At 43.8% G+C, this 15279-nt stretch overlaps 1 protein-coding gene across 1 annotated transcript in view; it reads right to left on the minus strand.

Annotated features, from left to right (window-relative positions):
- The window catches only part of LOC146839646 (acyl-coenzyme A amino acid N-acyltransferase 1-like), a 103084-nt gene that overhangs the window by 55642 nt on the left and 32163 nt on the right, over positions 1-15279 (minus strand). The window lies entirely within an intron of this gene.

Consider the following 15279-nt stretch of genomic DNA (forward strand, 5'->3'; position numbering starts at 1 on the left):
AAAAAGGCCAACCTTTGACCATGCGATGTCACACTTGTGCCTCCTTCACCAACAAATATGCACAAGTATTACATGTGTGTAATCACTAAGAATCTTAGTACTGTTGTACACTGTACGTTCATACCACGCTCATTCAAGCCTTGTTACCCGGTTGCCCCAATAAGAACTTGGATTAGTGAATGAACAACTTAGTGCAGACATGGTGTACTGGCAAATGTTTTGAACTCTCAGTTCCAAGGAGGGCTAAGAAGCACTGGAGAATCTCTTAAGCTCAAGGCTCAGTGCGAAACCACTGAGAAGCGAGAAACGTGCTTCAATTTACTATACACTTGTTCTCGAATATCTCTCAAGCCTTCAATTGTCCAAGCAAGAGTTTTATTTGAACATACGCAGCATGCACAAGCCTGATCGTTAGTCCTGCTTCATTCGTTAGTTGGTTAGCACTAACAATGCGTTGGTGCGCGAACATGCGCCCCTACGTCTGTACTCACTGACTTTTCTTTTCCTTTTCTCTGCCCTTTTCTTGAAGATGCCGCTGGAGATTTTTAGCAGCAGCTGCCGGCAGGAATCGTCGGAACGCGCCGCTCCAGCTGAGGACCAAGCGAGGATTCTGGATTTGCTTCCGGTGACTTTAGCCCCCTTAAACTCAACCGCTTGATATACCGATTGCCTACAAATGGGTGCGGTGTGAGGGCGTGGTTTATATAAACTCTCAGACAAGATGGCCCCTGAGAGCTTGAAGTTGTGCATGACTTCCTTGGAATATTGTAGAGTGAGTGCGTGTGCCTTTCCAAATCTCCCTAGGGTGTAGCCAGTGTTCCTCATGTGCACTAATCCATGTGCGCTTCATATACATGTTTCAGAAACCTTAAGCCCCCTTTAGTAATGGTCAAGAGTGATACCATGCTAATTTCTCTTTCAGGCTGTGTGTGAGGCAAAATGTGAACCTACTGTGTTCAATGGCATGTGCATGATGCCATGTAAGCAGGCATGCACCATACCTTGAGTCTCGTTTCGCACATCCTCAAGATCCAGCTCTGTGGGTTGGAGATAGCTGAGGAGTCTTCGCGACTACTGGTGACATTCTGGAAACATCATGATTTTGTACTCTGGGTGATCATGACACTACGCGCCCATGCGATGCACTTTAATCTGGAAATCTAACCTCATAGTGTTGAATTTGTATAGAAATACTGCAGTCAATATACAAACTAAACATGTGGGCAGTCCCCAGCTTGGCGAATGATTTTTGGCAACAAATATACCCGACAGCAGGGCGTCGAAGTGTATCATGCGATTAGATTAGATTAGCAGTTTATAAAGCGCCTGGTTACTCCAACGGAGTGTACCCTTGCTAAAAATTCTTCCTCCTGGTCAGTAAGCAAACCCCTATCATCTGCAACAGGAGCGGGCGGAACAAATAACGCCATGGAACACTCGCCCCCCTGTGACTATAAGGAGATACCGTCACATGTACCTGTATGAGAGGTGTTTTTACAAAGGAAAAACCACCATCTCTAAATGTTAAGTGATTTCAGTCTCAGTGGTGGGGGGGGATGGGTATTTCTGCATGTAATCTCAATTTACATTCACAAATAGATTTGTGCCTCATAAGTATTCAATGCCGATGAACTGTACCAATAACTCAAGCACATTTCTTGCTCAGCATGGACATCATTTAGGCAGTCACACCTGTCACCTCTGATCTTCAGCTTGAGACCCCAAACCCTGTATTTATGCCGATGACCAGGGGGTAGGTACCATTGGAGCAGCTGCACTCTGGAACAAAGCTATGAGGGGTCCATTCAGCCCAGGTAATTACTGTATTTTACTGCCCCAACATCAGTCAAAGAAGCCATTTTCCTTGCTTGTACCAGGTACCCTGGTGTCCTGGCTACACTACTATTACCAAAACATGCTGGCCAGGGCACAAGTCCTGAAAAACAGAAGTGGAGGGACTAACCTAATTAATCAGTATGCAAGTGGCATCACGGCACGTGACAGTACATCTCGTGACATCGCTGCGTCATGTGACATCACAACGCATGACATCACAGGAAGTGGCATCACAAGAAGTGACATCAGATCTTAAGCCCTCACATATATGTTTAGCAGGTCTATAATGAGTACATTGGAGCATATTTGGAGTATACTTGCAAGCTCTCCGGATTTAGGCAGAAGATTCACACTTTTGTAAGCTTCACATAAATCAATGCTGCCTTTTGTCAGCGTAAAGCTTCCTCTACCTATAGTGCTTTAAAAGTGCAAATACTGGGAAAGATCAACTCATCTGATGTTCTTACCGTGCATGCATATCTCCTAAACAGAGCCTGAACAAAGTGCCTCTCTGAAGTATGTGTGAAGTGCTAACAAGATGTGAGCCTTTGTTTCCCCTCTGCTGCATTTGCTTCTAGGCTAGGTGTGAGGCTCTAAGAAAGGGAGGCCTGATGACCCCTCAAATTCGGTCTCTGTTATGGGCCCATCAGGAGTCAAATAAAAGAGCCCCATCTCGTCCCTGCCTGCACGTTGTTGCTGATCGAAAACAGCAGATAACGTGCAGGCGCTGCTGAAAGTGTCCTTGTGTTTTTGCAAATTACACAGGGACAAATTCAGCATCTTTTTCAGTGAGGCCTAACTTCTTGGCAGGTGTCCACCCTGTGAAAAAAGTGAGTGGATGCTGTCCACCCGTGTGTACCCCCGACTCGTGCCCGAATATTGTCCTGCAGTACTGAGACGACCATTTTTTTTTGTAGAGTTTTATATTGCGAGAACTAGACTCGGAGGTATCAGAGCGATTTACATGAGCACCCGTTATGTTACAGATGGACACATTCATTTTTTTTTTTGTTAGGCACGGGGAGATTAAGTGATTTGTCCAGAATCACAGAATGTTGACCATCATTGCCGAGACTCGAACCCAGTTCTCCAGCTCAAAGGTCGACCGCCCTAGCCTTTAGGCCACATTCTCTGCACTATCAACAGCACATATTACTCCCATTCACCTACTAACGCTATTGGGTCTACTGCTTACTCGTGGACTGCTTCTCAGATGTCTGGAATTATGAGGAACAAGCAGTGGTCGAAGTGGGCGGGATCGGCAGGGCATGGCGTGCCCCTACTTCTTCAATTCCAAGGATTCCGTTCCCCTACTTTTTTATTTTGAAAACGCGTCCCAGGACACAACAAATCACCATCGCCTATGAATAAAGCTCGGCGTTCCTGGTGTTCGAGGACGGGCGGCAGAGAAGTAACAGGACTCTGTCTTTTCCTTCTTGCCCAGAGAAGAAAAATACAGTGTCCACTTCTGTTCTGCGGCTTTAGCTGCCCCCCCACCACTCTTTCTTTCTTCCCTCTCTTTCTGTCTAGCAGTTCTTCTCTTACTGAAAACTCTGACTTCAAGATTATTTGCTCCCCTGTAAAATGGATTCAAAAATGAAAAACATTTTTGCTGGAAATGTTGTATTTTAATTCCAAAGTGCAGGCTCTGGATTAAAAGGTTAAAAATATGAAAAATAACAAAATAAAGTAAGACAGAGTGGTAGCAAACTGGCCAGATTGATTTTATTCACACCCAAACACATTAGCTCCACTTTTACAGAGTTTGCCAGTTAAGCGCTTGGTTTGTTTTCTTGTCTGTTTTCCCTGGGCTTGCAACTAGTGCACCAATTCTGGAGGTAGTGCAAAGTGTGGATTGGAAAACAACATGTGTACTGCGGCTCTGCGTCCAGGGATGTGGTCTTTTTACCATACTGATTACGTTTTGTAAGGATATAAGCAATGGACATTGAAATGGGTCCATCCAGGGCCCTGTAGTCATGTCCTTAACTTTTCAGGCAAAAGCACTCAATGATTTCTGAATGGTGAGTGTAAAAGCGTTAAGGTAACCATGTTGTTCCTGCTTACATTTCACATGGTTTGCTAAATTTTGCATTCCCTATGAGTGTTTGCTTTTTCCAGGATGTTGTTACTTTTTTTTTGTAGGCCACAGATTGCTCTCGTCTAGTGCGTCGTTTAAATTGAGCCGCATCCAGGTGTTTATAGCCGGCAACAATTGGGTTGTAGTTGAAGGCAGTGTGAGTTTTTCTCAGTGGGGCAGTATGGTGTTCAGTGGGGTGAGGAAATATGAATTTTATGATCAGTTGTGTCCCCTATCTTAGACCCCAACGACTCCATGTACAGGCTACAAGTACATGTATGTTCCCTCCAGTTCCAGCTATGAAGACGCAAATACATGTGCGTCCAACGTCAACATGTCCTCTTTCAGATCCGCCATGAATGGGTCGGATATTCCGTTCCTAAGTATGAAAGGCCACCGACTTTATGTGGTTCACTTTCCACGTTTTACAGTTCAGGCGAGTAGGCCCTGAATCCTGTCATCAAGTCTTTTCCTGCCTTCTGTCTCTGAAAGCTCCAGTCTGAGCTCGCATCTGTATCCATGAACTTTGTCCTACTCCCTGCACGGCTAACGGTGCCTGACTCGGCCTGTTGCCTGCCAAAAACTGTATTTCACCTTCAAGTTATCTGCTCCACTCCTCATCCAATGCATTCCTGTCTAGTAGTTTAGGTAAACATCTTTCCAGCTACCGAGCGAAGGGCCTGGCCTCACAGTCTTCATGCAAGTAATTCATAGCCCCTGTTACCATGGAAGATTCCTGCCCCCTCGCATCTCACGTAGACACTTAGACGCTTGAACACGCACTAACAGTCAGTATAGAATAGATTCTGCCCGAGAGACCTTTCCTTTTGGATAATACAGTTCCCTAAACACAAGATATTAGATATGATTTGGGATTAGGTTGACCTGACCTCCCAGACTTCTGTCTCCTCACGTAGGGCTAAATGTCAAGTCCCCTTCACCCTCTAGTTGCACGTCAATCACACGTCATGCGGCTGCGTGCGCATCTCTGCCAAGTATTTCTGCTGACATTGCAGGATTCTCTTATGGATCCACCCACTTGTGACATCATGTTTAATGACGTTTCTAGTATACGCCTATATTTACGCCTCTTTTTATTACGTATGTGTATTCTTATCTGTATTATCAGCTGTTACGCCTCCTGCATCTGTCTTAATGTAAATGCGTTTCATATATATATTGTTACTTGTCAATAATGTATTGCCTATCCTTCCTGAACCTTCGTGGTGATGGAATTTGATTGCCATGATTCGAATCATAATTCCTTTGTAAGGAATAAAGCCTTTCAGAACCTCTAATACCACGGATTCTGCCTCTTATTTTACTGAGTTATTCTTATTGTATTTTACCGCATCAAAAATAGTACAGGTAATTAAAATATTTACCACATAAATTGGCGCCCGAACAGGGACACTTTCCCATCTCACGCGCCGGAGGTGCGTTGCAGGCCCGGTCTCCTGCCACAGCTGGACGGACAACTACGCGTACCCGCAGGATTTCCTGTATCTCCCTCCGGTCAAGCGGGGGTGACTGAGGCTGCGATCAACACCCAGACGAGGCAGTGAGAAGTGCGAAGTATCCCGACCAGAGCCTAGCTGAGAGAGCAAGATCCGAGGTATACAGAGGCCCACCAGGTTCCGAAGTTCCGAGTCGAGTCGAGTCCAGTCCGGTCCAGTCCAGTTCAGTTCCGAGGCCTTCCGTTCCGTGCTACCCGGTGAGTACCGTTGCCGGGGAGGCGTTTAGACGTGCACATAGTTCGTGCCGGTCAAGACGGGTTTGGGTACACAGATCCGGTCTGCACTGTTTCAGCAGTGTATCTGTACTGTTTAGCAGTATATCTAGTATGTCTCGTATATAATTCAGTATTATCTAGTATTAGTATTATGTCAGTAACTAGTTTTCTTCTAAATCATCATTGTTCGTTAAATGTTAAATGTTTTAATATGTTTTAAAAATTGTGGTATGAATGAGTGTTCATTATTATGTTTATCGTATTTAATTGTGTTCAAGTCCAGGTATTAAGAGTAAGAATCAACTAGCAAGGTTTAAAGATGCCGCTCTTTTCAAAATTAAGACAGATCAAAACTAGAAAGGGGGTACTCGAAGAAGCTGTTCCCATTCCACCTAGGGACACTCCAGGGTACTTTATGTACCATAAGCATGGCCTAGATGCCGTATTATATCTTGATTTATGGGTAGACTACACCAAGGATTTAGCAGAAAGTCAGAGATGGCCCGCAGCTGGGACATGGGATGCTGATTGCATCATGAGAGTAGAAGAAGAATTATGGAAAAAGAAAGCCAGACAGTCACAGAAAGATGCCATTGAATTATGGCGTAAGGAATCGCATAGGCGCACAGAGAAAGCGCTCAGACAAGAAGAGAAAAGTAGGGAGAATTCAAATAAAGCCCGAGAAAGTATCTTAATTGAGGAAGGTACCCGAACAAAAACAGAACAAGTAGACAGACAAAGAAACACGCTTATGAATGGTATGTATCCTCTTCTGGCCGAGGGTTTACCTAAGGCTACCCCGGAAATACCGAAAGACTTGACACCTCCATTACTCCCGATTAAAACACATCCCAAAACCGCTAAAGATATTTTCCTTTCCTCCTATTTAGACGATGTAGCTCCCGAATATGTTAATGCTCCGCCACACACACCGCCTGTCGATGGTGCTCAACGCCAAGATCATCCGCCTATACCTCCGCAACAACAAACTCCTACGCACATTCCAATAGGCCCATCTGTTTCTACCGCTTTTCCTGCATCTGCAGTTTCTACCTTACATCCAACAAATCCTTTCGTGCCCAGCACCTCGGACGGTGCTACAGGAGGTATTACAGAAATTTTTGCCACGCCACCGCGAGGAAATAAATTATCTTTCAGAGATTTAGCATACCAACGTACACCCCAACTAGCAACTTCCGACATGTTCAAGGAACATCTAGTGGATTGTAGATATGATCCAGTGCCCGGTAAACAGGACAGAATGCTGCTGTCATCACTACGTATACGACGAGCTTCAGTGTATTTAACGACGCTACCAGGAATGATGGCACATTTAGACAAAATATATCACTTTGTCCAATCAGGGCGAGGCCCTGAAAGTATTGACGAAGCCATGGAATACCAGAAAGTAGATATACAAAGACAACTGCTACGCTTCTTCATAAACTGCGTAATCAGAAACAGAGACAGGCCTGAGGTAGAGCAGGAGGAAATGCAAGTACTTACCCGATGGGGTCAGAATATATCAGAAGGAAAACATGATAAACAGAAGTGTATAGTAGTTATGTGCCGAAAGATCCGCAAAGAAGTAGAACGGATACATAAAGAAAGATTAGAGGCAGACAAAACTGAATCAGAGGGAGAGGAGGAGGAAGAATCAGAAATGCCCACAGGACAATTAGAAACGATGGCTTATGTAGGTAAGGGAAGATCTTTTAGTAATACCAGATGCTTTAATGATCCAATACGTCCGATACGCCCAGAATGTAACAGAAATTTTCAAGCCCCTATGTTAAATACAAGGTCTCCTGAACACCTATTCCAAGCTGCTGATAAATTACTCCGAGACCGAAGGGGGTATCATATGCTCGATTCTATGGATGAACAAGAATTAGCCAGGTCAGCAGTACAATGGGCTGACAGTTCTGAAAAATACAGTGATGATGCGCTAGCACACACGTTTTTGAATCTTAACCCAGACGAACAGCGATTAGCTGGTATATACATGATTCAACACCTCCTTATATTATATAAAAGCCAACACTCCGATCCTGGTTCCCTACCTGACATATTGATAGAATTACTCACGAATAAATGGAAAGGTTCAGGTACTGATTTAATTAAAGAAATTCTAGAATATCGGAACCAGTACATTGTCTTCGTATGCCCAGAACATGTCTCAGTTCCCACTAAGGGAAGAAAAATGTATCACATAGATAGACAGAATCCCTTACGCGAAGTGCACCCAATTAAAGGAGATGACAATAACTTTAAACGCGTGTTTGTGTACGCGCCCATAACTAAAATTGAATTATTAGAAATGAAGAAAGTAGTACCTAGCCATGACAAAGACCCAGCAGGTTTCCACCGTGAGATAAAAGACATGTTACTCATGGGAGAGTATACCTACCCTGACATTATGAAAATATTAAAAGTATGAATGCCTGCCGGTATTTACGAGAAACTCAAAGAAAAGGAATGGGAGGTGGGAGACCAAAAGATAGATTGGACAGCGTTAGAAAACGAAGAAAAGGCCCGAGCTGCAGGATCAGGGCTCGGGGAAAAGACTACAGCACTACCAGGATTACTAGTGCAAGTACTGCCACGCTTATTAACTACGAAAAAGGAAGACTGGGGTGCAATTTCAGCCTGTAAACAAAAACAAGATGAAGACACTAGTGATTTTTATTCTCGATTTGAAAAATGTTTTGGTATTAATAGTGGCATAAAAGCAAATAGCGAGTCGTACCCACATCTGTTTGTGACAAAATTAGTTGAAAATTCCCTGCCCCAAGTTAAGAATAGAGTATTGAAATTCGAGAGTACCTGGCAAGGTAACACCCCGTCACAGATGTTACAAATGTTACAATATCACCACAATAGAATTAGAGAGGAACAAGAACATGAACAAAGACGTATGAAAGACACGAAAATGAAAATGCTCGTTGCCCAGTCAGTTCCACCTGACAGCCATAAAAAGGGTGCGACACAGTCCAGTAACTCAGCGATTCCTGTTAAAGGGACATGCAACTATTGTAAAAAGCCAGGTCATTATATACATGATTGTGCAGTCCTGAAATATAATATCTCTACGGGAAAAACTCAGGAGAGACCACGTCCACCTAGACAGGATCAGATCCAACAACAAGTACCCCAGAATGTACAGCCTATGCCAGCTCCACAACAGACCGTAGCAACTTCACAGGCGCAGCCTATTGCTGCAACACAAGCAGCGACAAAACAGATGTACCAGTATGCACAAAATGACTATCCCAATTATCAGCGATACACATGAAACAGCCTAGAGAGGGAGGTTGGCTTACCCCTTATTGAGGTTCCTGTAGATCAGGAAGGTCCTTATGTACATAGTGAAATATTAGGGAAAGACAGAAAGTTTTTACTTGATACAGGGGCAAGCAGAACAACTATAAGTCACGACGAGGTTCCAGGGGCACCCCTCTCAGGCTCACAGAATATTTCCCTTGGATTCTCAGGAAAGCCTATTATTAATGAAGTATCACTACCTTTTCCACTTACGGTTGGTCCATTGACACGAACTACAGATTTATTGCTTACTAAATCCTGTCCAGAAAACTTGTTAGGTATAAAAACACTGAAAGCTCTAGGAGCTATAATATGTTGTTCTCCGGAAGGAGTACGATTGTTTTTACGTGACTTTAAAGGTCACTATGTGTCCAGAGACATGGATCACCGGTTACAGAATTTACCGACACATTTATGGGCACAAGGCCCCACTGATGTAGGTTGTATGCACATTACACCATATCGAGTAACACTTAAAACAGGAGTGGTATTACCACGAATACGACAATACAAGTTACCTCCCGATGCTGTAGTGGCTTTGCTGCAAATCATTGACGAGCTCATTGCACAAGGAGTGGTTGTGGAAACTGACTCCAATATATGTAACTCTCCGATCATTCCAATTCTTAAAAGAACGGATCCAAAGGCACCTCCAGTTTATCGATTAGTTATTGATCTGCACGAATTAAATAAATGCATTGTACCACAATATCCCGTGGTCCCAGATATCTCTTCATTACTAACCGCCATAGATTCAGAAGCCACGTTCTTTACTGTAATTGACCTCAAGAACGCCTTCTTTAGCGTCCCAATCGATCCGGAAAGCCAATATTTGTTCGGATTTAGTTTAAACGGACGAAGCTTTAAATTCGCACGCGCACCTCAAGGATTCACAGAAAGCCCCAGCATCTATAGCCAAGCACTGAAAAGACAACTTGACAGTATCCATATGCCTGTTAACACGGCCCTGCTTCAATATGTCGATGATCTGCTGATCACCGCCCGAAGCGAACCTGAATGTGAAAAAGCATCACTGACGGTTTTACAATTTCTAGCCGACAAGGGGCACAAAGTGTCCCCTTCTAAGCTGCAATTCTGTGTCCAGCAAGTTGTTTACCTTGGGCACTTGCTGTCCAAGGAGGGAAGACAGCTTACACCCGACCGCATCCAGTTAATTGCTAACATGCCACCACCCAAGACACAAAAGGAGGTACAGGCCTTCATAGGTCTCACTTCATACTGTAGACAGTGGATCCCTCAATACGCATTTCTAGCAAAACCACTCATTCAGTTGACAACACAGGAGGCAGCGACATCGACTGTCCTCCCTTGGACTCAAGAACATACACAAGCTTTTGAAGACTTAAAGAAAGCTTTATGTCAAGCACCTGTTTTAGCGACACCATGTTAAAGTAAGCCTTTTACACTTTTCGTTACAGAACGTGAAGGTACTGCCTTGTCAGTACTCACTCAGGAACAAGCAGGATCACACAAACCATGTGCCTATTTTTCTAGCACATTAGATCCCGTAGCTCAAGCTCTTCCTGCGTGCCTGAAATCAGTGGCAGCGACAGCTTTAGCAATCAGACAAAGCGATGCCATAGTATTAGGACATCAATTGACAGTACAAGTACCACACGCAGTAGAGGTTCTCTTGAACCGAACGCAAACACAACACTTGACTATAGCAAGACTGACGGGTTATGAATGGACACTGTTCCAGCCACACATAGAAATCAGACGTTGTAGTACATTAAATCCTGCCACACTTTTGCCAGTAAGTGGAACAGACCCATTAGCACATGATTGAAGTCATTACTATCACGACGAAACCCAGACAAGACTTGACAGATATTCCATTACTAGATCCAGACATGACATTGTATGTAGATGGTTCATGCATGAGAACAAGTACAGGAGAGTTAGTGGCCGCTTATGCAGTCACAACAGACACTGAAGTCATTGAAACAAATTGTATTAACACTTTGTCAGCTCAAGCAGCAGAGCTCATCGCTCTGACACAAGCCTGTATTCAAGCCAAACATAAGAAAGTTAACATATACACAGATTCACGTTATGCATTCGGAGTTGTACACGACTTCGGAGTCCTTTGGCAAGAAAGAGGTTATTTAACTTCTCATGGTGCCAATATTCAACACGGTCCTCTCATTCAAGCCCTGCTAGATGCAATACATCTGCCTACTGCGATATCTATCATGAAGTGCAAGGCCCATACAAAAGTCACCGATATCATTTCTCAGGGTAACGACCTAGCTGACAGAACAGCTAAACAGACTGCTCAGAATCAGACTCATACAACTGACACGACAAAGACAATAGTTCCGATACTAACACATTGCATGACAATTAAGGATCCCGCCCTTGATGTAATTGACATACAGACACATGCTACACCAGATGAAATAAAGAAATGGACTGAATTAGGAGGGATCCAAACGGATCAAGGATGGGTGACGAAGGGAAAATCTATATGGTTTCTCCCCGATTCAATGGTTCAAGTCATCATTAACACAATACATAGTCCAGCGCACTTAGGAGAAAAAGCTATGCTAGATAGCATTCAACACATTTGGTTCAACAAACATTTGCGAGCAGCAGCTAAACAAAAAGTACGTACCTGTATGATATGTTGTCAGTTTAATCCAGGTAAAAGCATTCCTGTAGAGCAAGGTGGATTTCAACATCCCGATCACCCTTTTGAAGTCCTCCAGATGGATTATATCCAGATGGAACGTTGTCGAGGATTCAAATATGTTCTCGTAGTTGTATGCGCTCTTTCCCGTTGGACAGAGGCATATCCCGTCTCAGATTACACTGCTCCGACTACTGCCAAACAGTTAGTTCGAGAATTCTTCCCACGGTATGGCTTGCCGCGTGTTGTGTACTCAGATAACGGCCAGCCATTCTCATCCGAGCTAATGAAACACGTTTCACTCTTATTAGGCTATCAATGGAAATTTCACTGTGTCCGACATCCCGAGGCAGCAGGTCTCGTGGAACGCCATAATCAAACTCTGAAAATTAGATTGTCCAAAGTATGTAGAGAAAAAGGTGTCGACTGGATAGTAGCTTTACCAGTTGCGCTCTTTTACATGAGAATGGTAGCACATTCTCGAACAGGGCTATCCCCGTATGAGGTGATCTTCGGTAGACCACCAAATATGTGGGGGACGCCTATACCTCGTAAAATCACTGATGTTGATTGTAATATGCTGACAGATTACCTGGCTTCCTTGATGTCTGCACTACAATCTTGTCGTTCACAGGTAGCTGCAGCTTTTCCCGATAACACTGAGGTGAAGCCCCATGAAGTGGTTCCAGGCGACCTCGTGCTTGTGAGGAATTTCGACAGGAGGAGCCAACTGGAGCCTCGCTGGCAGTCGCCTAAACTCGTCTTATTGACAACAAGGACAGCCGTGAAGATTGAGGGACGTAAAGGATGGTTGCACTCGAGCCATATCAAAAAATTTCATGGACTACCAGCCGACGTGAACTTTCAGCCCTGTATTCCCTCACAGACTGATTCAAAACTCCCCCTGGTTGAAAAATCAGAAAAGGAGAACTATAAACTGAAACTAAGGTCTAGCAAGTCAGACAATTTGATTGTTTAAGTCCTCTCCAAGGTGAATCGGTTGAATTTGTCTCTGACATGTATCCTCTGGACCGAAATAGAGAGAGAAGTAGACAGAGACAGCTTAAACAACATGCGTACTGTAAATCACTTCGTAGTCACTGTATAGTGACATTATTGATTATGTCTTCTCTATGTATTCTGATTATTTCCGCAAGTATACTGTTACACATATACTATCCTATTTCCAAGCGTGTTTCCAATGTTACTGCTGAACACTCTTTTAGCGAATTACCCCCGCATGAATTGTCCTATAGATATGCGCTGCGCAACAACACTTTCATTAGTATGTTACATCATTCCCATCAGACCAGCAATGCTACAAATTGTTGGATATGTGGCCGACTCCCTCCCTATCAGAAATACAAGGGAGTTCTGCCTCTTTTTCCGTATCCATTCACACACAATGGCTCCTGTGGAGCATGGTTTAGTTTGATCAATTCCCTAGATTCAAATTCAGTAGTTTATCAAGACAACTGGGTATGGGGAAACCTGAACTTAGTTTTGCTTAAAGTCTGCTACCCTAACAAGGAGGGACTTCCCAAAAGAACAGGAACTGATCTAGAAAATGAAGTATATGGATTAGGTAATTTTACCATTAATCTCATGATTCTGAATGTTGAATCCGAAGCTACCCTAGTCTTGCCTGCCATGTCAGTATTTCCAGTTAAAGGTGAATTATGTGTAAGAAAGAATGGTTCAATACACATGGGCCATAGTAAATGTACCACTGTAATAGAATTCAGTGATCAAAGCAAGTCGACATTTAGAGCTTCTCGTCATTCCTACTTCATATGTGGTCATACCGCATATACACGCTTACCTCTAGATTGGGATGGTACCTGTTACATTGCATTCCTTCTGCCACCTGTTTTCCTAGCCCCTCCTGATTATCATAGGAATATCCATCTAGTACACAATAGACCCCAAAGGGATATCCCGATTGTCGACTACACTGAAACGGCATGGGAACAATACACAGATTTCAACAAAGGTTTCTTTCCTTATATAGGTGTTGTCACTAATAGTAAGCTGATACGTAGATTAACTAGAACCCTTGAAGCAGTAGTGAATGAAACTACCTCTGCCCTTGGCAACTTAACAGAGGAGCAGTCTGCGATGCGGATTGTTGTTCTCCAAAATCGTCTTGTCCTTGACGTCATCCTGGCCGATAGGGGCGGAGCTTGTAGGGTCATCGGATCAAGTTGCTGTGTTTTCATACCAGAAAACGCGCCGTCAGTATATAAAGCCATAACTCGCCTTCATAAAATTGTAAGCCAGATACACCAGAATCCAGGCACCTGGACATGGTCCGGTTGGTTCTGGAGCGTGTTGTCAGCCTGGGGATGGAGAATCCTATCCTTCCTAGGTATTGGCTTTCTCATACTATTCAGTTGCTGCTTATGTCTACAATGTGGACCGGCGATTTGTGGCCTGTGTGCCACATCGTGTATTCCACGTTCAAGTTTTCATTCAAAATCCCGGAAGAAGAAAGAAGAACAGATGATGTTATATGAACAGATTGATGGATTGATGAAGATCGATATTTCATGAAGGGTCCGTAGGGGACAAGGAGGGAATGAGGAAATATGAATTTTATGATCAGTTGTGTCCCCTATCTTAGACCCCAACGACTCCATGTACAGGCTACAAGTACATGTATGTTCCCTCCAGTTCCAGCTATGAAGACGCAAATACATGTGCGTCCAACGTCAACATGTCCTCTTTCAGATCCGCCATGAATGGGTCGGATATTCCGTTCCTAAGTATGAAAGGCCACCGACTTTATGTGGTTCACTTTCCACGTTTTACAGTTCAGGCGAGTAGGCCCTGAATCCTGTCATCAAGTCTTTTCCTGCCTTCTGTCTCTGAAAGCTCCAGTCTGAGCTCGCATCTGTATCCATGAACTTTGTCCTACTCCCTGCACGGCTAACGGTGCCTGACTCGGCCTGTTGCCTGCCAAAAACTGTATTTCACCTTCAAGTTATCTGCTCCGCTCCTCATCCAATGCATTCCTGTCTAGTAGTTTAGGTAAACATCTTTCCAGCTACCCAGCGAAGGGCCTGGCCTCACAGTCTTCATGCAAGTAATTCATAGCCCCTGTTACCATGGAAGATTCCTGCCCCCTCGCATCTCACGTAGACACTTAGACGCTTGAACACGCACTAACAGTCAGTATAGAATAGATTCTGCCCGAGAGACCTTTCCTTTTGGATAATACAGTTCCCTAAACACAAGATATTAGATATGATTTGGGATTAGGTTGACCTGACCTCCCAGACTTCTGTCTCCTCACGTAGGGCTAAATGTCAAGTCCCCTTCACCCTCTAGTTGCACGTCAATCACACGTCATGCGGCTGCGTGCGCATCTCTGCCAAGTATTTCTGCTGGCATTGCAGGATTCTCTTATGGATCCACCCACTTGTGACATCATGTTTAATGACGTTTCTAGTATACGCCTATATTTACGCCTCTTTTTATTACGTATGTGTATTCTTATCTGTATTATCAGCTGTTACGCCTCCTGCATCTGTCTTAATGTAAATGCGTTTCATATATATATTGTTACTTGTCAATAATGTATTGCCTATCCTTCCTGAACCTTCGTGGTGATGGAATTTGATTGCCATGATTCGAATCATAATTCCTTTGTAA

The sequence above is a fragment of the Triturus cristatus genome, chromosome 4_1 (assembly GCF_964204655.1).
Source record: "Triturus cristatus chromosome 4_1, aTriCri1.1, whole genome shotgun sequence".
NCBI classification, from domain to species: domain Eukaryota; kingdom Metazoa; phylum Chordata; class Amphibia; order Caudata; family Salamandridae; genus Triturus; species Triturus cristatus.